This window comes from Lathyrus oleraceus, chromosome 5, assembly GCF_024323335.1.
Source record: "Lathyrus oleraceus cultivar Zhongwan6 chromosome 5, CAAS_Psat_ZW6_1.0, whole genome shotgun sequence".
Classification (NCBI taxonomy): domain Eukaryota; kingdom Viridiplantae; phylum Streptophyta; class Magnoliopsida; order Fabales; family Fabaceae; genus Lathyrus; species Lathyrus oleraceus.
The window spans coordinates 349,412,190-349,437,902 of NC_066583.1; the positions used below are offsets into that span (position 1 = coordinate 349,412,190).

The following is a 25,713-nucleotide window of genomic DNA, read 5'->3' on the forward strand; positions in this document are numbered from 1 at the left end:
ACAACTCAAGGTGAGAAGCGCTTATGCAAATAAGCTATGAAAACAAATCGTGAGTTTACGTTCACAATAACAAACATCACACTTCATATCAGAGCATCACGCTCATCACCAGCTCAGTATCGCTTTCCAACTCTCCTCTCCATCGCTCTCACCATCTCACGATCGTTCACACCTAAGTCATCATTCCTCAACCAAAGCGCGAAAAGAGAAAGAAAAATGGACAGGACGGCTCACCTTCGACGGTGACGGGGTACTCAGGTAGTCCTTGAATCTCCAAATACCGGTTTCTTGCTTCGATTTTGGGATTAGGGTTCTTTGAGATTCCTTTCCGCCTCCACTTTTCGTTTTTTCTTTCTGAATCCCTCTCTCAATTTTTTCGTTCCTATTTATGCTCTGAATTAGGGTTTCAATTGGTGCCCAAAGGTTCAATGGAGAAAGTTTCCAAAAGTGCTTTTTTGTGCTCAGCTTTTGATTGCTCTCTTTGATGCCTGGATTCGAAAACGGTAATGTGAACAATGTACTTTCGTCTTTGTTTTTGTCTTAATGCCCAAATTGGGAATTTTTTGAAATTTAACTCTTTGCTGATGGCTATGTTTTCACTGCAGTGAATATTTGGAGTAAAAGCTTCTTCGATCAATCTTCAAAAGATGGTTAGGAACCTTGTAAATGCAACATTGTTCCTAGAATGGTTTTAAGGTTTTGAAGCTTACTGACTGTTATGGTTTGGGTGAGAATCGGTACTTAATGTTGTTCCTTTGGAATGTTAAGATCACTAAATATGGGACTGTCAACTCCAACACCCATGGCATTCAGACCATTGTCGACATATAGAACAGTGCCCGTGATAGTTGATGCTAAAGGTGATGATAAGAAAGCAGATGCATTGCCTACCTCCTCTGCTGATAGCTCTTTCTGTAGAGGTGCATTAGCTATTGAATAATCAATCATCATATCAATGAACCCAATTGCTTTTGCGGCGCGGCTTCTTAATGGACCGACAGGTATAGTGTTGATTCTAATTTGCGCTTTCTACCGGCTTCGAAAGCAAGCACTTGTGTATCACTTTCCAGTGCAGTTTTTTTTTGCAGAACTCACATCAACCCCATATCTGTGAATGATCCTCTCTGAAGCGATGTATGTGAGAGAGATTGAAGATCCACCTGGGTTTATGATTTGGAAAAAAAATGCTTGAGTAAAGAAACATAGGAGTAACTAGATGCGGATAATGCAGCAAGATATCCTTTCCGAGATGTCTCCAACAGTGGTTTGGTCACCTCTGGTCCATTGACAAGTGAGTGCACGAGAATGTCTATGCTGCCAAAGTCTTCCTTAACAGATTCAGCAACTTCCTGAACTGTCCACTTGCTGGATCCAGCATAGCGCTTGTTTGATTTTATATCTTCTGGTACATCCTCAAGGTTGTCAAAAACAGCATCCAAAGGATAAACTTTGGTAATTTCCAACAACGAACCGTCCGGCAATACGCGTGATTCGTCAAATTTCCCACGTCGTAAGCTGGACTCAGATATATTCAGAGCCGGAACCCATGTGCCGAGAAGAATTTCAGCTCCTGCTGCAGCAAGAGATTTTGCAATTGCCCATCCGTACCCATTGTCATCAGCCACGCCGGTAATAAAAGCTCTTTTACCTTTCAAATTAATTGGTAATCCTGAACTTGGGCTTGTTTCACGGTTTTGCCTTGCCCTTTGTTGTTTGTTGCAGGTTGCGGACATCATACCGTATAGTTCACCCGAGGCTGCTGCATCATTGACAATTTAGTTGTGGGACTGAACTTACGCATCAAAATTCAAACAGAAGAGAAGTTCACTGAACTGCTGTTGACAGGATTCGGAAATTGCAGGGTTAGTGAAAGTCAGTGTAACTAATCAGTTGAGGAATGGAGTGCGAGGACTAATGTTGGATATATGCGACTTTCAAAATGATGTCTGGCTCTGTCATTCGTTTCGAGGGCAACGCTTCAACTTCACTGCCTTTCAACCTGCAATCAATACTTTGAAAGAAGTGGAAGCATTCTTGACGCAAAATCCAACTGAGCTTGTTACCATCATAATTATATTCACACGTAAACTCTACATCCTGAAACTTATTTAGAATTTCTGCTACACCTTTGGTTGCTTTTGACAGCATAGGCCTAACAGGAACACCAGGAGTAAAATCACACTTCTTTGGAAGTTCCCATACGCCATGCGAAGAGACTGAATTCCAGGAGGCGATTTAGAATGTTCTTCAGAGTACACTGCAGCATGGCCTAATGCAGCTAATAGAGTTTGCTTGGCGTATCCAATCCGCAATTTCGACTGTAGCAAACGGATTATGCATAGAGGTTCACACTCAAATGCAGCAACAAGAAGTGACTTTATGTGATTCTTTTTCTTCTCTTGACTGTCTTTTCCAGATTCCTTTGCAACGCTTCCTTGCAGCTCTTTAGGTGGGTTGCTCTCCTTAAATGTCAATTCAGCATCAGTAAGTGAACTACAAGCTTAGACTGCAGTAGTTGCTTGATCTGTTGATATTCTATTGGTTTCTTTTAGGCTAGTATTTTCCGACTTAATAACCCCATGAGTTATTGGACGAGGATTAAGGTTCCCACAACATTTTGCAACCAAATTTGAGGCACTATTTAGATGGGAATGAGAAGAATCGGTTAAAGAATTCAGCATGGGAGCCGAACTTGAATGGACTGATGTAGTTGTTGCATACGAGGGACCAACTACAGAAGATTGTGTAGCTGGTTGGCTTAAAAAGTTTTTGAATTTATGCAAATGATCTTGAGTAATTATTGTTCTCCTTGGCAATATAGAAACTTTTCCTCCATCGGATATCAAACTCTTTTTAGACTCTGTCTGCTGAAATATTTTGGGCTTCAAATCTTGATTGCTTCCGGTTGATGCTGTTATGGAACTCTTTTGGAATTGGGATTTGTTTTTTTTTTAATAACTGTTTTGGATTAATGAACTTTGGGTTAATTGGTTAATTTTTATGATTGAATGGATTTGGATGTGAAATGGATATGAAATGGATTTTGGTTCCAAATGGATAATGAAAATGGATGTGGATTTTGGGTATAGTTTGAAACAAAAATAGATTTAAAAATAGAGTTGGGTTATTGGATATTTGATTATAAAAATGGATGTGGATTTTTAGGAATAATCCAAGACTAATTTAAATATCAATTTACATAGTAGTAACGAATCAGCAAAAGACAAATTAAAACCAAATTAATCTATAATTCGTTAAAATTACTTCGATACCAACTCTAACATTCATTTGGAAATTAAAATCAATTAGAGTTTGAATCATTAGTAAAATAAAAAATTAAGATTAAATTGAAATTTGGAATTAAACTTAATTCGAAATTAAAATCAAATTGAAAATTAAAAAAAGTCAAATAATTAAAATCCATTTTTTTTAAAAAAAACACCGTGATCAAGAAGCTAGATAATGACCAATGTCTGTCAATAAACAAAATGGATTTGGGAATGAATGTATGCAAATGAACTTTAGGCCAAGTGCCAAAAAAAATAAAAAATTCAGGACCAAAATCGGGGTATGACAAATATCAATATGCTTAGTTCTGCTGTAATGAATAAGATTCTTGAATATGTTGATATCATTATGGTTGTCACAATATAATATCATGACATCTTGCTGGACATTGTATTCCTCTAACATTTGTTTCATCCAAATTAATTGAGAGCAGCTTCTTCCTACTGCAATATATTCAACCTCAACCATAGATAATGACACACTATTTTTGCTTCCTGCTGAACCAAGATATAAGATTATTTACCAAGAAGAAACATCCTCCAAAAATACTCTTTCTATCATCAACACTGCCTACCCAATCTATATCATAATATCCTATAAGCAAGGAATTTGCATTATGAGAATACAACTTTCCATAGTCACTAGTTCCATTGATCTACTTCAGGATTCTTTTCACTTGAGGAATTTGACTCATTTTGGGTTTAGACTGATACCTTGCACATACTCCTATAACAAATGTAATGGCAGATATGCTAACTATAAGATACATCAAACTACTAATCATACTCTTGTACATACATTGATCCATATTTACACCTTTTTCATCTTTGGTCAATTTCAAGTGGGTTGGTGCATGTCTTCTTTTATGACTAGCATTTTCCATGCCAAACTTCTTTACTATACTCTTAGCATACTTGCTTGAGAGATAAAGATAGTGTCATCCATTAGTTTGACTTGGAGCCCAAGAAAGTAAGTCAATTCACCAACAAGACTTATTTCAAATTCATATTGCATATTGTAGCACCTCAAATTTGCACCTCCCATTTTTAACATTCATTTTCATTTTAGGTCATTAGCATTACATTGTCCACTGCATAACATTGCATTGTCCATTGCCTAGTGCAAGTCATCAGTTAAGACTGGTTAGGAGATCCAGTTGTGCAAGCAAGCAAGTGCATTTCCTATTGGAGAAAAGCCCTAGGGTTGGTTCAATGAGTTCATATGACCTAGGGATCATTTTGAAGTGGTTTGGCCAAAGGTTGGATGTTCAGAGATCATCAGTCAAGATGCAATTCATCTGAAACCCTAGAAAGTCAACCAAAGTCAACTGTCAATTCAACCATGGATTTGAAGGTGGGAGATGGTTAGAGAGGCCTCATTCATGTCCATACAAGTCTCATTTGACATTTCAAACATCAACATGGAAGAATTTGAGGTCAGATGAAAAGTTTCCAAAAATAGTAAGTGACCTGTAATTTGAAATTGCCAAAAATGGAAAGGTTTTCTCCTCAAGATTACATGACCAAGAAAGCTTCAAATGAAATTTTTTCCAACATGAAAGTTGAAGACCTTGTTCTCCCATTTCCAAAAAGTCAAAGAACATGAATTTCTCATGTATGGTTGAAAATATATGGATCAATCATTGCCAAGTGAATTTGAACTTCAAGAAGGCATAACTTTCACACCATAAGTCCAAATGAGATGGTTCTTTTTGTAACATTTTTCTCTTGACATGCACTATCCAATTCATGCATTATAATCCATGCATTTTGATCACAAAAATATTTGCATTTTCATTTGAATTTTGGAGGAAATTTCCAATTTGAAAATGGTGCATTGTTTTTACATTTTAACACTTGCCTTGGCTCTAAAACAGCATTTGAATGGATTTTCAAACCAGAATTGTGCACTGTTCCCTTGGCATGCATGCATAAGGGGTGAATTTGTAAATTGGCATTACACCTTCATTTCCACTAATCCATTTGCATTGCTTAATTGGGATTAAGAGCATCATTAGCAGCTCATATAAAAGCATAAGCATAACAGAAAATTGGATTAACACATCATAATTCTCAAATCTAGATCCATTTCACAATTTTCTTCACATTGTGCTCTCCATTTTTTCTGCAAATTTCTTCAAAAGCATTGCCTTGTTCTTGATTAATCCTTCATCCACAAGCATAATTGAACATTTTGGAAGCAAGATCCATCAAGTTTCGAGCTGATTTGAAGCTGTTAAAGTTTACATCCATCAATGGCAGTTGGATTTTTTGGCCAGATCGTGCAAGATTAAGCTATCATCCTTCATCCAAATCATCATCCAAGAGCTAAGGATCAACTGTTTCTGCATTTCAGGACCTGAATCCATTGATTTCACTTCTGCCTCTTCTTGAAGGTTAGAATTCGAGTTCCTTAATTCTTGAAATGGTTGTGTGCATATTGTAGATCTTTCATTGGTGGTTATGCTGAGCTTTGTTTCATTAAATTCCATGGAGAAATGAGTGAGATATGTTAGATCTAAGTTTGATACATGAAACTTCTCTTGCTCGAATCTTTGAATGTGTGTTGAATTAGGGCAAAATAATCATTGATCTGTGATGTATGATGAAAGACGAGTCCAATGATGTTATTATTTTCAATTTCTGTGCACATGTGTTCTTGAGGATGATGAACATGAAGAACTGTATGAAGTTGTTAGGGTTTTCATTTGCCAGGCCGTGTTTGATCTTGTTAGCGCATTTCTGCATGCATTTTTGTGTTTAAGTCCATGCGTTGGTCCACGTGGTAGTTACATGGCAGATTGGTTGGCTGTTATTCGTTCGCCTGGCCACGTCAGTTAAGTGAAACGGAGCGTTTCACTTAACTAGCGCTTCAATTCAAACTTCTCCCCAGTTCGAATCCGGGCGAGGACAAGTTCCAATTGGCATTTTGCATTATTTCATCTTTTACTCATCCATGTTCATGTATGCTTCATCATGTTTTTTAATTTTTTCTTCACTTTCGAAATTCATAACTCCATAAAATAATGATCCAAATGGCATGGGATTTTTTGCATCTTGTTCCTCATCATGTCTAGTATTTTTTGACTATTTTTCCAGAAATTGTGCATGGTTGAAAAATATTTTGGCTTAGGGTTTGTGTATGCATGTCCAATTTGTACCTTGCTTGCCATTTGCTTTGTGAAATGATGAGATTTAATCCAATGATTTTGAAATTTGGTATGCTTAAGCTAGACATCTTGCTGGTAATTTTGGTGTTGAGTTTGCATTTTTAGCATTTGTGGTTGCTGAGATATGATCTGTTTAACGTAGGTGTGACAATGTGTGTCACACCATTGCTTGCTCAACTTGATGATTTTCTTTGCCATGCCAAATAAATGCCAATTGATGTGATTTTCTGCATGATGCTTCTTATGGATGTTAGGATTGCTCATGATTTTGTGTGGAATTTTTGGATTGATTTCTGATTTGTTTGGTATTTTTATTTCTGGATTTCCATTTGTGAGCTTTTGAATAGTCATGAACTTCAATAATTTGTGAAATGCTTATGCTTTATCAGATGAACTTGAAATTTTGTACATTGTTTCTAGACACTTTGAAGTTTGTTGTGGCTTTGATTGGAGGTCTTTATCATTTGTAAATTCTGTTTTAGGCTTGTGTTAAGTTGATGTATCAAATTGTGTCCTATTTGAGCTTGTTTGTGCCTACCTTGCCTTATTGAATTTGATGGCCATGCTTAAACTTGTCCAAATGCCTTGATTTTCGGTGTGTTGATCATGTGATGTGTTCTGTTTAACCATGATTTTTCTTGAGATTTATGGAACCATTTTGGAATTAATGTGCATTTGTTCATTCTGTTGCTTCAATGTGCTTCCAACTTGCATGCCTTGCCTTATTTGATTTGTGAAATGAATTTGGTTGATGCTTTTGACATGAGACTTTTTGGATTATTTTCCTAATTGATTAAGGTTGATTCAAGTTGAATTTCATGTTCTGTTTTGAATTATTTCTCCCTCTTTGACCCTAGGCCTTGTCCTAGTGGTTTGTGCTTATGTTTTAGCTTTGTTTTCAGGATAAGAAGCATATGGTCATGAGGGGATTGATTCACATTGCTTGAGTTGACTATTTGGTTGATGTTGACTAACCTTGACTTGTTTTGTAGGTGGATTTTATCTTATTTGAGTTGAGCTTGTGCTTTGCACATTGTTGCATTGTTTGTTGACTGTGTACTGGTGTCTGTTGACCATTAACTGTCTGTTTGACTTTTTGAGTTGTATACTGATTGGGTTGGATTGTTTTCAGGTACATTAGTTGCTTGAGTTCATTGTGAACTTGCATTTGCTTTTGTGGGTTGCTTAACCTAGGTATAACATCTCTTCTCCATGTAGTCTGGAAGACCTGTCCTGTTACTTGGGCAGGCACCTGTCTGAAGTCCTCCTTAAGAGGCAATGCTTGTGATTGTTTATTTTTATCCCTGTACATATCAAAGACCTCCTAAGTGAAGAGGCATTGGCAGATACAAGAGATGTGTAGTCCATCTCCTGCTACTCAGTGAGTCATCCACTTTGCTCACACACCTTGTGTTGATGCATTGTGGATATTAACCCAAGATCTTTGTTGTGTCTGTCATGTGGAGTAGAGTCCCACTTTCTGGACTCCCACACTTTCAGTAGTCTGAAGCTCTCCCAAGCCAGGGATAAGAGCTGTGAAGTCTTATCTTCACTTCCCATTTCATGTGCTTTACCCTAACTCTCAATGTTAGGGTTAAGAGCTAACATCACCCTGATACAATGGCTTGTTTGTCGAGGTTGACATGACCCCTTGACTAAAGCCTAGCCTTGTTTGAGCCCCTCTGTTTGTATATAGTGTGTGTGCTTGCTTTGTACTTCTGTATGATTGTTTTGATTGTGCTGTTTAGGATAGCTTGCTCCCTGTGCAAGTTAGATAGAAACCTCAACCTAGGACCATGGTGAATTAACATGATAACTATTAGGCTCGAGTTAGTCTCCCTTCTAGTTTGTCATTTCCCAGTCTCTGGTTAGGCTAGTCCTTTGTCCCTGCGTAGGGGAACTACGTCGCCCTGATCCTCATACCAGATGAGGTACGTAGGCAGGAGATGAGCAGATCTCTCCGGGCGCCCTTTTTGCTTTTGTCCCTTGTGTGTGTTAGGAGATGGATGTAAGACCAGCGATTGGCCTTCCGTATCCTATTGTTGTGTGCTTGGAGTCTGATGTAAGTCCAGCGATTGGCATTTGGTTTCCAGTGTGCGTGTGTTTGGTTCGGAGCCTGATGTAAGTCCAGCGATTGGCGTTCGGTTTCCAAGTTTGCCGGTTTGCGTGGAGTTTGACGTAAGTCCAGCGATTGGCGGTCGATTTCCCATATTTGTTTCTGTTTGGCGTGCGTTAGCCGAGCTACGAGTGCTCTGATTCTTCTCTAGTCAGAGAAGATACGTATGCATAGGATGCGACATCCTAGCGAGCACGTTTCCCCTGGTCCCGAACTACGTTGACTCTGATGTCTGTGCCTGACAGACTACGTAGGCCCAGGATGCGATATCCTGCCGAGTTAGTTTCTTTTGTTCTCCTGTGTCTCTTTCAGCCAGTGTTTGATGTTTGTTTGAGCAGTTTTGGCAACCTTTATCCTTCCTTTTGTGCGTGGATCCTGTCGAGTACGACGGATGCGTAGGGGTGCTAATACCTTCCCTTCGCATAACCGACTCCCGATCCCATACCTCTTTGGTCGCGAGACCATGTCTTTTCCAGGTTTACTTCGAGCGTTTCCTTTCCCTCTTTTGGGATAAATAATGCACGGTGGCGGCTCTGTTGTTTTGTTTTCCCGCCGGTTTTTTGCGTAATGCGACAACTGGCGACTCTGCTGGGGACAAAGAGAAGTTGACCTCTTGCTGGTCCATCTTCCCTAAGCAAGTCTCTCCTAGCGCTCTCTAGGTTAGGGTTTGGTCGCTTTTGCTGTTTCATTTATTGCATTCATTTATTTATTGTTTGCATTTATTGTTTGCATTTATGTTTGCATTCATTCATATTCATCTGTTCATCTGGCTGTGCTGTGTTGTCTCTCTGTTGGGGTGGGAGTTACTCGAGGTAAAAGGCCCAATACCCAGGCTATGAGTGAAATCTAGGAAACCTAGGAATATAGTGATTCATGGGAAGCGGGTGGTATTGCGCCACTTAGCGGAACATTGATATCACGAGCAGTTCAGACTCTGATGGGATATTGTCGTTACATACTTCGGGTGTGTATATGATGATATCCTATGAAAGGGTTATTTACGTTGCGTTTCTCTCGACCTTACCCTGGCCTAGATGACACCCGTGAGTGGGGAGGGAATGATCATTATTACAGGTACAGTTGGTGACTTGTTGGTGACTTGTGATCCTGTCGGTGACTTGGTTCCTCAGAATGGGTTCAGATGACAGTTTATCAGATGACTTTGGGTTTCAGATGAATTGTGGTTCCGAGTTTAAGCTGAAGCTTTGATCCTGTGTTCCGAGATGCATAGCCTGCCAGTCTTGTCTGCATCATTTGCATCATAGCAGGTTTATTTTCAAAAAGACACGCAACAAAAAGATAAAAAAGAAAAAAAAGAAAAAGCTAATCCCTGCATGCATATCATTTCTCAGGTACATTCCAGAGTCTATTCACTGATAGAGATGGCAACAGTCCCAGAGTTGAAGCGGAAGACTTGTTCCTACAGCTTTCATCATGAGCCTTTGACATCTTTGATAGAGTTGAGCAACCTTGTGACCGGTGGTAATCAGAAGGGGTTCGTTGATCAATATGGGGATATTCTGACACTGTTAAGGATGGTAGTCGATCTAGTGCCGTTGCAGACTCTTCTACAGTTCTACGACCCAGAGCATCGCTACTTCACTTTTCAGGATTATCAGTTGGCGCCTACTCTTGAGGAGTATTCCATTCTGTTGAATGTTCCGATCCGGTATCAGGCTCCTTTCTTGGACATTCCTAAGGATGTTGATTTCAGAGTTGTCGCCAGAGCTCTCCATTTGGGTATCAAAGAAGTCAGTGATAATTGGAGGACCAGTGGGGATGTTGTGGGTTTGCCTTTGAAGTTCTTGTTGAGGGTAGCTAGAGAAGAGGCATGGAAAGGGAATTGGGAAGCTTTTCATGCTCAATTGGCCATCATGATCTATGTGATTGTCTTGTTTCCGAGTATGCCCGATTTTGTGGACTATGCTGCAGTCATCATTTTTCTTGGAGGGAACCCGGTTCCTACTCTGTTAGCTGACACTTACTATGCTATTCACATTAGGCATGGTAAGGGTGGAGCTATCAGATGTTGTCTCCCACTTTTGCTCAGATGGTTCACGTCTCTCCTGCCAGTCAGTGGACCTTTTGTGGATGCTCAGAGCACTCATAAGTGGACTCAGAGGATTATGTCTCTTACTTCATCTGATATCAGATGGCAGTCATACCGGATGGACGTGCGCAATGTCATTATGAGTTGTGGGGAGTTCCGGAATGTGCCACTTGTGGGGACTAAGGGTTGCATCAATTACAACCCAGTTCTTTCTCTTCGCCAGTTAGGGTTTGTGATGAATGGAAGACCACTTGAAGCTGAGATAGTCGAGAGTGTGTATTTTGAGAAGCGAAGTGACCCTGCCAGATTGGAGCAGATAGGAAGAGCTTGGAAGTCTATTGGTGTTAAGGATGGAGCTGTCTTAGGGAAGAAGTTTGCCATTGCTATGCCTGACTACACTGAGTGGGTCAAGAAGAGAGTGGAAACTTTGTTGTTACCCTATGATAGGATGAATCCGTTGCAAGTGCAGCCACCTTTGATCCTTGCTGAGAGTGTACCTACTGAGCAGTACAAGCAAGCCCTGATGGAGAATCGCCGATTGAAGGAGAAAGAGCAAGATGCCCAGATGGAGTTGTATCAAGCCAAAGCTGATAGGTTGAACCTGACTCATCAACTCAGAGACATCCAAAGCGTAGATGTTGGTGGAGTAAGGAGCAAGAAGAGATCTTATGAAGAGATGGAGAACTTACTGAATGCAGAGCACCAAGAGTGTTTGAGATTGCAGAGAGCTGAGGCCAGTTATCAGAAGAAGATCAGAGACCTGAAGAAGCAACTCAGAGACAAAGATATCCAGTTGAAGAAGGAAGTCGACTTGAGACATGCATCAGAAAACCAACTTGGAGCAGAAGTTGTAGAGCTCAGAAGACAGCTGAAGGAGAAGATCACTCCATTGCCAGAATGTTCAGAGTGTGACCTGTTGATATACCAGTGTCACTACTTGAAGACGCTCATTCCTGGAAGTCGTTTGTCTTAGCTTGTATTCCTGATGTTTATGTTGAGAATCACCCCAAGGCTTGTTGGGTGGGATTCTTTTGTTGTACTGTGGTTATTGGATCTTTGTTGACTTTGTTGTATGATCCTGTTGCTCATTTATAGATGAGATTGTTGGTTTCACTCTGTACTCTTTGCTCTTGTGTATATTATTCCTGTGCTCCTGTGTTGTTCTTGCTGCAGGTTGCCATCTTTTGAAGATGAATTAGGCTCTTTGAATGCCTGAGAAATGAACATATCATGTGCATCATATGCACTAGCATCATACCCATATCATTTTGCATAACAGGTGTTCTTGCTCGCGACTTCTCACTCTGGTTCCTGTGTTAGGCAGGATAGCTGATCGAAGACCGCATCGGTACTCAACCAGACTCAACCATCAGAGGAATATGGACCAGGTTCAGGCAGAACTAGCTGAGATGAGGGCAAACATGGCCCAGTTTATGACTATGATGCAGGGTGTTGTCCAAGGGCAAGAGGAGCTGCGTGCCTTAGCCCAAAGACAAGAGACTGTGATTCCGCAGTCCAACCGTGCTTCGCCAGTGGGCATACTTGTTCATGAGAATGTTAATGCTGCTTCTCCCGCCAACGACTACGCTGTAGGGGATGAGTTAAGGGGGATTAGAATCAACGGACAACCTCTTACTACAGAGACTGTCAATGCCAGAGCTACCCGGGCTCCAGTTCGTCATCCTGCTCCGATTGTTGATAGACAAGAGGACATGTTCACACTGCTGAGTGAAGATGAGGAAGTTGTGGGAAAAGTTGAAGAGAGGGATCGGAAGGTAGATGCTCTTGCTGAGAAGATAAGAGCCATGGAATGTCAGAATTCCTTGGGTTTCATTGTGACCAATATGGGTCTGGTGGAGGGGTTGAGGATTCCCTACAAATTCAAAGCACCCTCTTTTGACAAGTATAACGGTACTTCTTGCCCTCGCACCCACGTGCAGGCGTATTATCGGAAAATCTCTGCTTATACCGATGACGAAAAGATGTGGATGTATTTCTTCCAGGATAGCTTGTTTGGGGCTTCCTTGGATTGGTACATGGAACTTAAGAGAGATTCTATCCGATGTTGGAGGGATCTGGGTGAAGCCTTCTTGAGGCAATATAAACACAATATGGACATGGCGCCGAGCCGGACTCAGCTGCAGAGTCTTTGTCAGAAATCCGGCGAGAGCTTCAAGGAGTACGCCCAGAGGTGGCATGAACTGGCTGCTAGAGTACAACCCCCTATGCTGGAGAGGGAGTTAACTGACATGTTCATTGGGACATTACAAGGTGTTTTTATGGACCGAATGGGAAGCTGCCCATTCGGTAGTTTTTCGGACGTCGTGATCTGTGGAGAGAGGACAGAGAGCTTGATCAAGGCTGGTAAAATTCAAGATGTTGGGTCCTCGTCGTCCAAGAAACCTTTTGCTGGGGCACCTCGTCGGAGAGAGGGTGAAGCCAGTGTTGTGCAGCATGGCAGAAGAGTTGTGAACAGAAATCAGTATCGTCAGGTTGCTGCTGTAACCATTCCAGCACCTCCACCTCGTCAACAACCGCAACCACCGAGAGTTCAACAACAACAACCACAACAACAACAACAACGTCCGTATCAGCCGAGGCAAAGGATGCCTGATCGACGTTTTGACCCATTACCAATGACTTACGCCGAATTGTTACCCGAACTGCTCAAGTTAGGGTTTATGGAGTTGCGTACTATGGCACCGTTGACAAAGATACCACCTGGGTATGATGTCAACGTGCATTGTGATTTCCACTCTGGTGCGCAGGGGCACCACATTGAGAACTGCAGGGCTTTTCATCATAAAGTCCAGGACCTGATTGATGCTAAAACTATCAATTTTGCTCTTGTACCGAATGTTGTAAATAACCCTATGCCGCCGCATGGTGCGCACCGAGTGAACAGTGTCGAAGGGGAAGAAGCTAAAGATCTGGTGGTCAGTGTGGATGATGTTCAGACTTCTTTGTCGGTTGTGAAGGGCCGTTTGCTTAATGGAGGTGTGTACCCGGGCTGTGATCAGGTCTGTGTGGATTGTGCTGAATCTGAAAATGGTTGTGTTCAATTGAGGGCCGGTATCCAGGGTTTGATGGATGAGGGATGTTTGCAATTCAGTCGAGCTGTCAAAGATCGTGGGTCAGTGTCAACTGTCACTATATATTTCAAACCATTTGAAGGACGTGGCCAGAGGGTTGTCAATGCGCCTACAACAAGTGGTACTCCTGTTACCATTTCTGCGCCTGTAACTGCCAGTAATCCGACTACAATTGTTGCGCCAGTCAGAAGGGTTGTTGACAGCAGGGTTGTACCATGGAGATATGACAACGCGTATCGTAGCAACAGAAGGGCTGAGAATCGGGTCAGGCCAGTGAATCAAGCGCCTATGACTATTGCGGCTCCCAGTAGAACTCCTGTGGTTGTGAGTCCAGTTGTGGACAATGTTGGTGGACCAGGAGGGTTTACTCGAAGTGGACGTCTGTTTGCTCCGCAACCGTTAAGAGACAACAACGCCGAGGCTCTCGCCAAGGCTAAGGGCAAACAGGATGTGGTTGACGAAGAACCAGCTCAGAAGGAGGAGCCTGAAGGTTCATTCGAGAAGGACGTGGAGGAGTTCATGAAAATAATCAAGAAAAGTGACTACAAGATTGTAGATCAGCTTAATCAGACTCCGTCCAAAATTTCAATACTCTCTTTGCTGCTGTGCTCTGAGGCAAATCGTAACGCCTTGTTGAAGATGCTGAACATGGCTTACATGCCTCAAGAGATATCTGTCAACCAACTGGAGGGTGTGATTGCCAACGTGAGCACCAGGCATGGTTTGCGGTTCACTGACCTGGACTTGACGCCTGAGGGACGTAATCATAATAAGGCCTTGCATATCACCATTGAGTGCAAGGGTGTTGTTTTGTCTCACGTGTTGGTGGACACAGGCTCGTCGCTGAACGTGTTGCCTAAGCAGATCTTGAAGAAGATAGTTGTTGAAGGGGTTATCCTCACTCCGAGTGACCTGATTGTTCGTGCTTTCGACGGATCCAAACGTTCTGTATTTGGTGAAGTCACCTTGCCAGTGAAGATAGGTCCGGAGGTCTTTGACATCATCTTCTATGTAATGGACATCCAGCCCGCGTACAGTTGTTTGTTGGGGCGTCCGTGGATTCATGCAGCAGAGGCAGTTTCTTCAACTCTCCACCAGAAGTTGAAATATGTCTGGAACGGTCAGATTGTGACCGTGTGTGGTGAAGAAGATATTCTGGTAAGTCACCTATCCTCTTTCAAATATGTAGAAGTGGATGGCGAGATCCATGAAACCTTATGCCAGGCATTTGAGATTGTTGCTCTCAAGAGGGTGGCATTTGCTGATTAGAAAAAGTCGGGTGCTTCGATTGCGTCTTACAAGCAGGCTAAGCAGGTTGTTGACTCTGGTAGAGCTGAAGGCTGGGGCAAGATGGTGGATTTGCCTATTAAAGAGGATAAGTTCGGTATTGGCTATCAACCCTTGCAAGCGGAGCAGGGTGTGCAAGCAGGTCCAAGTACCTTTACCAGCGCTGGGCTGATGAATCACGGTGACGTCTTTGCGGTCGGTAGTGAAGATGGTGACAGTAATTGTGATCTCGACAACTGGGTTCGCCCGTGTGCACCAGGGGAGATGATCAACAATTGGACAGCAGAATATGTGGTCCAAGTTACTCTTCAAACAGAGTAATTTTCTTTTGTTTTTTCATTATGCACAAAACCCGACGTTCTGCCCAAGGCGTAGTGGTTCATTATAGGGCCTCAACATGTTTTTCCAATGATTATCATTAATAAAGGACGTTTTGCAAACAATTTTGTGATCCCTGTCTTTCTATTTTTGTTTTTCATTTTTTCAAAATAATAAAAATGGCGATGTTTTTGTTTTTTGTGACTTTATTGAACTCTTTTTTCTAAAACAAAGCATTAAACATGCAGAAGTGATCTCACGGAATCCACTATGAACAGTTCTATTATGGCTCAGTATGATTTCAATAATCCCATCTACCAAGCTGAAGAGGAGAGTGAGGAAGACTGTGAACTCCCTAAAGAACTGGTTAGATTGTTGAAGCAGGAGGAAAGGGTCATCCAACCTCATCAGGAGGAGTTGGAGATTGTTAATCTTGGTACTGAGGACGCCAGAAGAGATATTAAGATCGGGGCTGCTTTGAAGACAGAGGTCAAGAGAGGGTTGATTGAGATGCTGAGAGAGTATGTGGAGATATTCTCCTGGTCTTATCAAGATATGCCTGGGTTGGATACCGATATTGTGGTGCATAGACTACCTCTCAGAGGAGATTGTACTTCGGTCAAGCAAAAGCTTCGCAGAACGAGTCCCGATATGGCTGTTAAGATCCAGGAAGAGGTTCAAAAGCAGTTCGATGCTGGTTTCTTGTCAGTAACGACTTATCCCCCGTGGGTGGCCAACATCGTTCCCGTGCCGAAGAAGGATGGCAAAGTCAGAATGTGTGTCGATTACCGGGATTTGAACAGAGCGAGTCCGAAAGATGATTTCCCATTACCTCACATTGATGTATTGGTGGATAATACGGCTCAATCCTCGGTATTCTCTTTCATGGATGGTTTCTCGGGCTATAATCAGATTAAGATGGCGCCAGAGGACATGGAAAAGACGACATTCATTACACCTTGGGGCACGTTCTGCTATAAGGTGATGCCATTTGGGCTGAAGAATGCTGGTGCTACCTATCAGAGGGTTATGACGACTCTCTTTCATGACATGATGCACAAAGAGATTGAAGTGTACGTGGATGATATGATTGCGAAGTCGCAGACAGAAGAGGAGCACCTGGTTAATTTGCAGAAGTTGTTTGACCGATTGAGAAAGTTCAAACTGAGGCTGAATTCGAACAAGTGTACGTTTGGTGTGAGATCTGGGAAGCTGCTAGGCTTCATTGTCTGTGAGAAAGGATTGAGGTTGATCCAGCGAAAGTCAAAGCTATTCAAGAGATGCCTGAACCGAAAATAGAAAAGCAGGTTCGTGGGTTTTTAGGGAGATTGAACTACATTGCAAGGTTTGTATCTCACTTAACCGCCACGTGTGAACCGATATTCAAATTGCTAAGAAAGAATCAAGCAATCAGGTGGAATGATGACTCTCAGAAAGCTTTTGACAAGATAAAAGAGTATTTACAGAAACCTCCAATCCTGATTCCTCCAGTTCCTGGGAGACCGCTGATAATGTACCTATCAATGACGGAGAACTCGATGGGGTGTGTATTGGTACAGCGTGACGAGTCTGGTCGAAAAGAGCATGCCATATACTACCTTAGCAAAAAGTTTACCGACTGTGAAATCAAATATTCGCAGCTTGAGAAAACTTGCTATGCTTTGGCCTGGGCTGCTCGCCGACTGAGACAGTATATGTTGAACCATACTACGTTGTTGATTTCTAAGATGGATCCAGTGAAGTACATCTTTGAGAAGCCGGCTCTCACCGGACGTGTTTCCCGTTGGCAGATGATCTTAACAGAATATGATATTCAATACACGTCGCAAAAGGCCATCAAAGGTAGTATTCTGTCAGACTATCTTGCCGAGCAGCCGATCCATGATTATCAGCCGATGATGTTTGACTTCCCTGATGAAGACATCATGTATCTTAAGATGAAAGATTGTGAAGAGCCTCTTGTCGAGGAAGGACCGGATCCTGATGACAAGTGGACATTGATGTTTGATGGGGCCGTGAATGTGAATGGTAACGGTGTTGGGGTAGTGCTTATCAATCCTAAAGGGGCTCATATACCTTTTTCTGCCAGGCTGACTTTTGACGTAACCAACAATGAAGCTGAGTATGAGGCTTGTATCATGGGGATATAAGAAGCCATTGATCTGAGGATCAAGACTCTTGACATATATGGAGATTCCGCTCTAGTGATCAACCAGGTCAATGGAGATTGGAATACCAACCAGCCGCATTTGATTCCTTATCGAGATTACACCAGAAGAATACTAACGTTCTTCAAGAAGGTGAAGTTGTATCATGTCCCCCGGGATAAGAATCAGATGGCTGATGCTTTGGCTACTTTGTCTTCTATGATCAAAGTTCATTGGTGGAATCATGTGCGACATGTTGCGGTGAATCGACTCGAGAGGCCTACGTATGTGTTTGCAGCCGAGTCTGTTGTTGATGAGAAGCCGTGGTACTATGATATCAAGAACTTCCTCAAGAGCCAGGAGTATCCTGAAGGTGCGTTGAAGAATGACAAGAAAACCCTGAGAAGGCTAGCTGGAAGCTTTTATTTGAATCAGGATGACGTGCTGTACAAGAGGAACTTTGACATGGTCTTGCTCAGATGCGTGGATAGACACGAAGCAGACATGTTGATGCAGGAAGTGCATGAAGGATCGTTTGGTACCCATGTTGGTGGTCATGCAATGTCTAAGAAGTTGTTGAGAGCCGGTTATTATTGGATGACTATGGAATCCGATTGTTTCAAGTACGCTCGGAAGTGCCATAAGTGTCAAATTTATGCTGATAAGGTGCATGTACCACCAAGCCCTCTGAATGTCATGAACTCGCCTTGGCCGTTCGCCATGTGGGGCATTGATATGATTGGGAAGATTCAGCCCACTGCTTCCAATGGACATCGCTTCATCCTGGTTGCGATTGATTACTTCATCAAGTGGGTGGAAGCAGCTTCCTATGCTAATGTTACCAAACAAGTGGTTGCCCGGATCATCAAGAAATAAATCATCTGTCGTTATGGGGTTCCTGAGAGAATCATTACTGACAATGGTTCAAATCTCAATAACAAGATGATGAAAGAGCTTTGTAAAGATTTCAAGATTGAACATCACAATTCTTCTCCTTACAGACCGAAGATGAATGGTGTTGTAGAAGCGGCAAACAAGAATATCAAGAAGATTGTGCAGAAGATGGTCGTGACGTACAAGGATTGGCATGAGATGCTGCCTTTCGCTTTGCATGGGTACCGTACCTCAGTACGTACGTCGACCGGGGTAACCCCGTACTCCCTTGTGTATGGTATGGAAGCGGTCCTACCTGTTGAAGTGGAGATCCCTTCTCTGAGGGTTTTGTTGGATGTCAAGCTGGACGAAGCCGAGTGGATTCGAACAAGGTTTAACAAGTTGAGCCTTATCGAAGAGAGACGGCTAGCAGCTGTGTGCCATGCGCAGTTGTATCAGAGAAGGATGAAGAGAGCCTTTGATCAGAAAGTGCGTCCTCGAAGCTATCAAACTGGTGATCTAGTTTTGAAGAGGATCCTTCCTCCTGGTACAGATAACAGGGGCAAATGGACTCCTAATTATGAAGGTCCGTACGTTGTTAAGAAGGTTTTCTCCGGTGGAGCCTTGATGCTTACAACTATGGATGGTGAGGATTTTCCGTCCCCTGTTAACTCAGATGTAGTCAAAAAATACTTCGCATAAATTGACCCGTTGGACAAAAAGGATAAAATAGTCCAGGCAAAACAGGGCATCCCGGCGAACCAAAAAATAGAAAGAAAAGGTTCGGGAAAAAGTTAGGGATAAAAAATGAAAAGAATTTGTACAGCCGGTAAGTCGAAAACCCGCAAGGGCGACTTAGGCAAAAATGGGTATCCCGGTGGATTGAAAACCCGAAAGGGCGATCCAGCTAAAAGAGGGATTAAAGCGAAGACTACAGTCTGAGTTATCTGTACTTCATCGCGCTTCGTCGTCTACCATCTCGAAAGATTTGATCGGTCCCGTCATTCTTCTCAGAAAGCAAGGAAGTTGGGAGGAAAGTTGATGATCTGTGGGTTATAACAGAATTGGGAAATAGTGGATGCCGTGTTCACATTGCCATTAGGATAGATTTTTCCTTTTGTGCACAATTACCTCTTTCTAGGAATTGCTTCCCAATGTATTCGCCTTTTCAGGCCCATTTTCAATCAATAAAACTCGTTATTCAGATAAATAGCTCTCTTGTTTTTATTTTACTGTTTTGTTTGCAAAAACGTCCGAATTTTTGATAAACACTGCATATAAAAACATGAAGGCTAGGCAATAACGTGCCGAAAGATAAAACATTTGAAAATCATTTTGAATGTTGAGGACACTTGAGCGTATCTTGTCCATGTATCCCCTGGGGGCATTTTGTTGTGCTGTTTTGCAGGTCGTCATCTATGAGGATGTTCCCCCCAGCAGATATTTCCCCAAGCAAGTATGGAGGCTATCAGAGCTATGTTCCCCTGCAGCAGATCTGTGGATAGTGCCTTCTATTCCCCAGCAGATCTAAGGATTGCCTATCCCCAGCAGGCCTATATTTGCCGTTTTCCCCAGTTGAATCCCCACTGAGTTGGAAGGATGTGTACCCCCAGCAAAGGTGTCAGCGGAGTTCTGTTCCCCAGCAGTCTGTTTGAAGTAATGCTATCCCCAGCGTGGTCGTGAGCGCTTATCCCCGGCAGGGTTGTGGATGTCTATCTCCAGCGTGGTCTGGTATGTTACTTTCCCCACCAGAGTTATGCTCTTCCTCAGCAGAGTGGTGGATGCCTGTACCTGTCAGGATTGTGAAGTTTTTCCCTAGCAGATCTCCCGAGCAGAGGTTTGTGTTGATGATTATTCCTCAGCGAGTCCCCGAGTGGATCAGGTTCGGTGGAAATTGTTTCCAGCAGAGTTTATCCTTCCTGTGGATTGGCAACTCTCTCCAGTGAAGTCGCCTTGTTTATTGTTCCCCAGCGGAGTCGTATTGTCTGTTTCCCCAAGCGGAGTCCTCGAGTGGATTGGGATTCTTTCCCCAGCGACAGTTTCATTCTTCAGCATGAGTGAGAAGTCGGTGCTCTCTCCGCAGAGTATTCCTCAAGCAGAGTCTCCCCACAGAGTTGGAGTATCTGATCTTTTGGCTCCCCGGCGGAGTGTTCATCCTTTGCATTTGGCATGTAGTAACATTGCATCCTCAAAAATGCGTAGCATTTCCATTCGATATGGAGCATTACGCCATAGAAAAATTCAAACATATGCATTCATGTGTTAACCTAATCAGACCATATTCCCGGCAGAGGCGGATCTTTGTTCAATATCTGTACAGCATATTTGCTACAGTTGTTCCTGACAGCATTCAGGATTGATATCCCCTAGAGAGGTTTATTTCCTCACAAGCCCGCGGTGAAAGGAAAGTCTGTTTTTCTCCCCAGTGAGTTTCCCCGCAAGTGGTTAGCCTTGCCTTGACATATGTAGATGTCATTCCTTGAGATACCGGTAAGTGTCGTGTCAGCACCCGCGTGTGTTATTTCTTTGGTGTCGGTAAACACCATCTTTCGGTGTCGGTAAACATCGAGTCTTAACCAGTCATTCGTTAATGTCTGATCTTCTTTTGATGTCGGGAAACATCATCTTTTGATGTTCGTAATACCCTTCTTTCTCCCCAGTAAGAGTTACCTCTCCGTTGGTTTCGATAAATGTCGAGTTTTTCCTAGTCGCACGTTGACGTCTAGTTGTATGTTCCCCACAGATCATTTGTTAATGCCTGTTGGTTCCCCAAAGAGTTACCTCTCCGTTGGTTTTGGTAAACGTCGAGTTTTTCCTATACGTCCGTTGACTTATAGTGATATCCTTCCCCTCAGAGTCTTCCCATTCATCCGTTAATGTCTGGTCACCTCTCCGTTGGTTTCGATAAACGTCGAGTTTTTCCTATTCGTCCGTTGACGTCTAGTTGTGCCCTTCCCCAGGAGTTACCTCTCCGTTGGTTTCGATAAACATTGAGTTTTTCCCATTTCGCCCGTTGACGTATGGTTGGTTCCCCCCGGTTCACCTTCCGTTGGTTTCGATAAACGTTGAGTTTTTCTCATTCGTCCGTTGACGTCTGATTGTATATCCTATTCCCCAGTCATTCGTTAATGTCTGGTCGATCCCTAGTAGAGTCGTCGGTAAACGTCCTGTCTGGTCACCTTTCTCCGTTGGTGTCGATAAACGTCAAGCTTCTCCCGTTCGTCCGTTGACGTCTGGTCGAGTCTTCCCATTCATCCGTTGATGTCTGGTCACCTTTCTCCGTTGATGTCGATAAACTTCGAGCTTCTCCCGTTCGTCCGTTGACGTCTGGTCGAGTCTTCCCATTCATCCGTTGATGTCTGGTCACCTTTCTCCGTTGGTGTCGATAAACATCGAGCTTCTCCCGTTCGTCCGTTGACGTCTGGTCGAGTCTTCCCATTCATCCGTTGATGTCTGGTCACCTCTCCGTTGGTTTTGGTAAGCGTCGAGTTTTTCCTGGTCGTCCCCAGTAGAGTTACCTCTCCGTTGGTTTCGGTAAACGTTGAGTTTTTCCCATTTCGTCCGTTGACGTATGGTTGTATCTCTCTTCCAGTCATTCATTAATGTCTGGTCACCTCTCCGTTGGTTTCGATAAACGTCGAGTTTTTCCTAGTCGTCCGTTGATGTCTAGTTGTGATTGCTATTCCCATTCCTCATCTTTCGATGTCTGGATGTGGTGGTACCTTTAAGAGAAAAAAACCAAAATCCCCAGTAATAAATATCAGATCCAGTTGGAGTTTCCAGTTGTGAACTTTCCTTTCTTAGATCCCCGCAGTGTGCATATTCCTACGATTCTTGGTATTCAATCCCTGTTTACCCTGAAAGTCTGACAGCCGTTGCTCTCATCCATTCGGGTTCCCAGTTGATTGAATAGGGGCAGCTGTAGCACCTCAAATTTGCACCTCCCATTTTGTACATTCTTTTTCATTTTAGCTCATTAGCATTACATTGTCCACTGCATAACATTGCATTGTCCATTGCCTAGTGCAAGTCATCAGTCAAGACTGGTCAGGAGATCCAGTTGTGCAAGCAAGCAAGTGCATTTCCTATTGGAGCAAAGCCCTAGGTTTGGTTCAATGAGTTCCTATGACCTAGGGATCATTTTGAAGTGGTTTGGCCAAAGGTTGGATGTTCAGAGATCATCAGTCAAGATGCAATTCATCTGAAACCCTAGAAAGTCAACCAAAGTCAACTGTCAATTCAACCATGGATTTGAAGGTGGGAGATGGTTAGAGAGGCCTCATTCATGTACATACAAGTCTCATTTGACATTTCAAACATCAACATGGAAGAATTTGAGGTCAGATGAAAAGTTTCCAAAAAGAGTAAGTGACCTGTAATTTGAAATTGCCAAAAATGGAAAGGTTTTCTCCTCAAGATTACATGACCAAGAAAGCTTCAAATGAAATTTTTTCCAACATGAAAGTTGAAGATCTTGTTCTCCCATTTCAAAAAAGGCCAAGAACATGAATTTCTCATGTATGGTTGAAAAGATATTGATCAATCATTGCCAAGTGAATTTGAACTTCAAGAAGGCATAACTTTCACACCATAAGTCCAAATGAGATGGTTCTTTTTGTAACATTTTTCTCTTGACATGCACTATCCAATTCATGCATTATAAGCCATGCATTTTGATCACAAAAATATTTGCATTTTCATTTGAATTTTGGAGGGAAATTTCCAATTTGAAAATGGTGCATTGGTTTTACATTTTAACACTTGCCTTGGCTCTAAAACAACATTTGAATGGATTTTCAAACCAGAATCGTGCACTGTTCCATTGGCATGCATGCATAAGGGGTGAATTTGCAAATTGGCATTACACCTTCATTTCCACTAATCCATTTGCATTGCTTAATTGGGATTAAGAGCATCATTAGCAGCTCATATAAAAGCATAAGCATAACAGAAAATTGGATTAACACATCATAATTCTCAGATCTAGATCCATTTCACAATTTTCTTCACATTGTGCTCTCAAATTTTTCTACAAATTTCTTCAAAAGCATTGCCTTGTTCTTGATTAATCCTTCATCCACAAGCATAATTGAACATTTTGGAAGCAAGATCCATCAAGTTTCGAGCTGATTTGAAGCTGTTAAAGTTTACATCCATCAATGGCAGTTGGATTTTTTGGCCAGATCGTGCAAGATTAAGCTATCATCCTTCATCCAAATCATCATCCAAGAGCTAAGGATCAACTGTTTCTGCATTTCAGGACCTGAATCCATTGATTTCACTTCTTCCTCTTCTTGAAGGTTAGAATTCGAGTTCCTTAATTCTTGAAATGGTTGTGTGCATATTGTAGATCTTTCATTGGTGGTTATGCTGAGCTTTGTTTCATTAAATTCCATGGAGAAATGAGTGAGATATGTTAGATCTAAGTTTGATACATGAAACTTCTCTTGCTCGAATCTTTGAGTGTGTGTTGAATTAGGGAAAAATAATCATTGATCTGTGATGTATGATGAAAGACGAGTCCAATGATGTTATTATTTTCAATTTCTGTGCACATGTGTTCTTGAGGATGATGAACATGAAGAATTGTATGAAGTTGTTAGGGTTTTCATTTGCCAGGCCGTGTTTGATCTTGTTAACACGTTTCTGCATGCATTTTTGTGTTTAAGTCCATGCGTTGGTCCACGTGGTAGTTACATGGCAGATTGGTTGGCTGTTATTCGTTCGCCTGGCCACGTCAGTTAAGTGAAACGGCGCGTTTCACTTAACTAGCGCTTCAATTCAAATTTCTCCCCAGTTCGAATCCGGGCGAGGACAAGTTCCAATTGGCATTTTGCATTATTTCATCTTTTACTCATCCATGTTCATGTATGCTTCATCATGTTTTTTAATTTTTTCTTCACTTCCAAAATTCATAACTCCATAAATAATGATCCAAATGGCATGGGATTTTTTGCATCTTGTTCCTCATCATGTCTAGTATTTTTTGACTATTTTTCCAGAAATTGTGCACGGTTGAAAAATATTTTGGCTTAGGGTTTGTGTATGCATGTCCAATTTGTACCTTGCTTGCCATTTGCTTTGTGAAATGATGAGATTTAATCCAATGATTTTGAAATTTGGTATGCTTAAACTAGACATCTTGCTGGTAATTTTGGTGTTGAGTTTGCATTTTAGCATTTGTGGTTACTGAGATATGATCTGTTTAACGTAGGTGTGACAATGTGTGTCACACCATTGCTTGCTCAACTTGATGATTTTCTTTGCCATGCCAAATAAATGCCAATTGATGTGATTCTTTCCATGATGCTTCTTATGGATGTTAGGATTGCTCATGATTTTTTGTGGAATTTTTGGATTTATTTCTGATTTGTTTGGTATTTTTCTTTCTGGATTTCCATTTGTGAGCTTTTGAATAGTCATGAACTTCAATGATTTGTGAAATGCTTATGCTTTATCATATGAACTTGAAATTTTGTACATTGTTTCTATACACTTTGAAGTTTGTTGTGGCTTTGATTGGAGGTCTTTATCATTTGTAAATTCTGTTTTAGGCTGGTGTTAAGTTGATGTATCAAATTGTGTCCTATTTGAGCTTGTTTGTGCCTACCTTGCCTTATTGAATTTGATGGCCATGCTTAAACTTGTCCAAATGCCTTGATTTTCGGTGTGTTGATCATGTGATGTGTTCTGTTTAACCATGATTTTTCTTGAGATTTATGGAACCATTTTGGAATTAATGTGAATTTGTTCATTCTGTTGCTTCAATGTGCTTCCAACTTGCATGCCTTGCCTTATTTGATTTGTGAAATGAATTTGGTTGATGCTTTTGACATGAGACTTTTTGGATTATTTTCCTAATTGATTAAGGTTGATTCAAGTTGAATTTCATGTTCTGTTTTGAATTATTTCTCCCTCTTTGACCCTAGGCCTTGTCCTAGTGGTTTGTGCTTATGTTTTAGCTTTGTTTTCAGGATAAGAAGCATATGGCCATGAGGGGATTGATTCACATTGCTTGAGTTGACTATTTGGTTGATGTTGACTAACCTTGACTTGTTTTGTAGGTGGCTTTTAGCTCATTTGAGTTGAGCTTGTGCTTTGCACATTGTTGCATTGTTTGTTGACTGTGTACTGGTGTCTGTTGACCATTAACTGTCTGTTTGACTTTTTGAGTTGTATACTGATTGGGTTGGATTGTTTTCAGGTACATTAGTTGCTTGAGTTCATTGTGAACTTGAATTTGCTTTTGTGGGTTGCTTAACCTAGGTATAACATCTCTTCTCCATGTAGTCTGGAAGACCTGTCCTGTTACTTGGGCAGGCACCTGTCTGAAGTCCTCCTTAAGAGGCAATGCTTGTGATTGTTTATTTTTG

General features: G+C 41.8%; 1 pseudogene; it reads right to left on the reverse strand.

The window, feature by feature from the left end:
* Positions 1 to 719: 719 nt before the first annotated feature.
* Positions 720 to 2,681, reverse strand: LOC127080616 (enoyl-[acyl-carrier-protein] reductase [NADH], chloroplastic-like; annotated as a pseudogene).
* Positions 2,682 to 25,713: the final 23,032 nt, after the last annotated feature.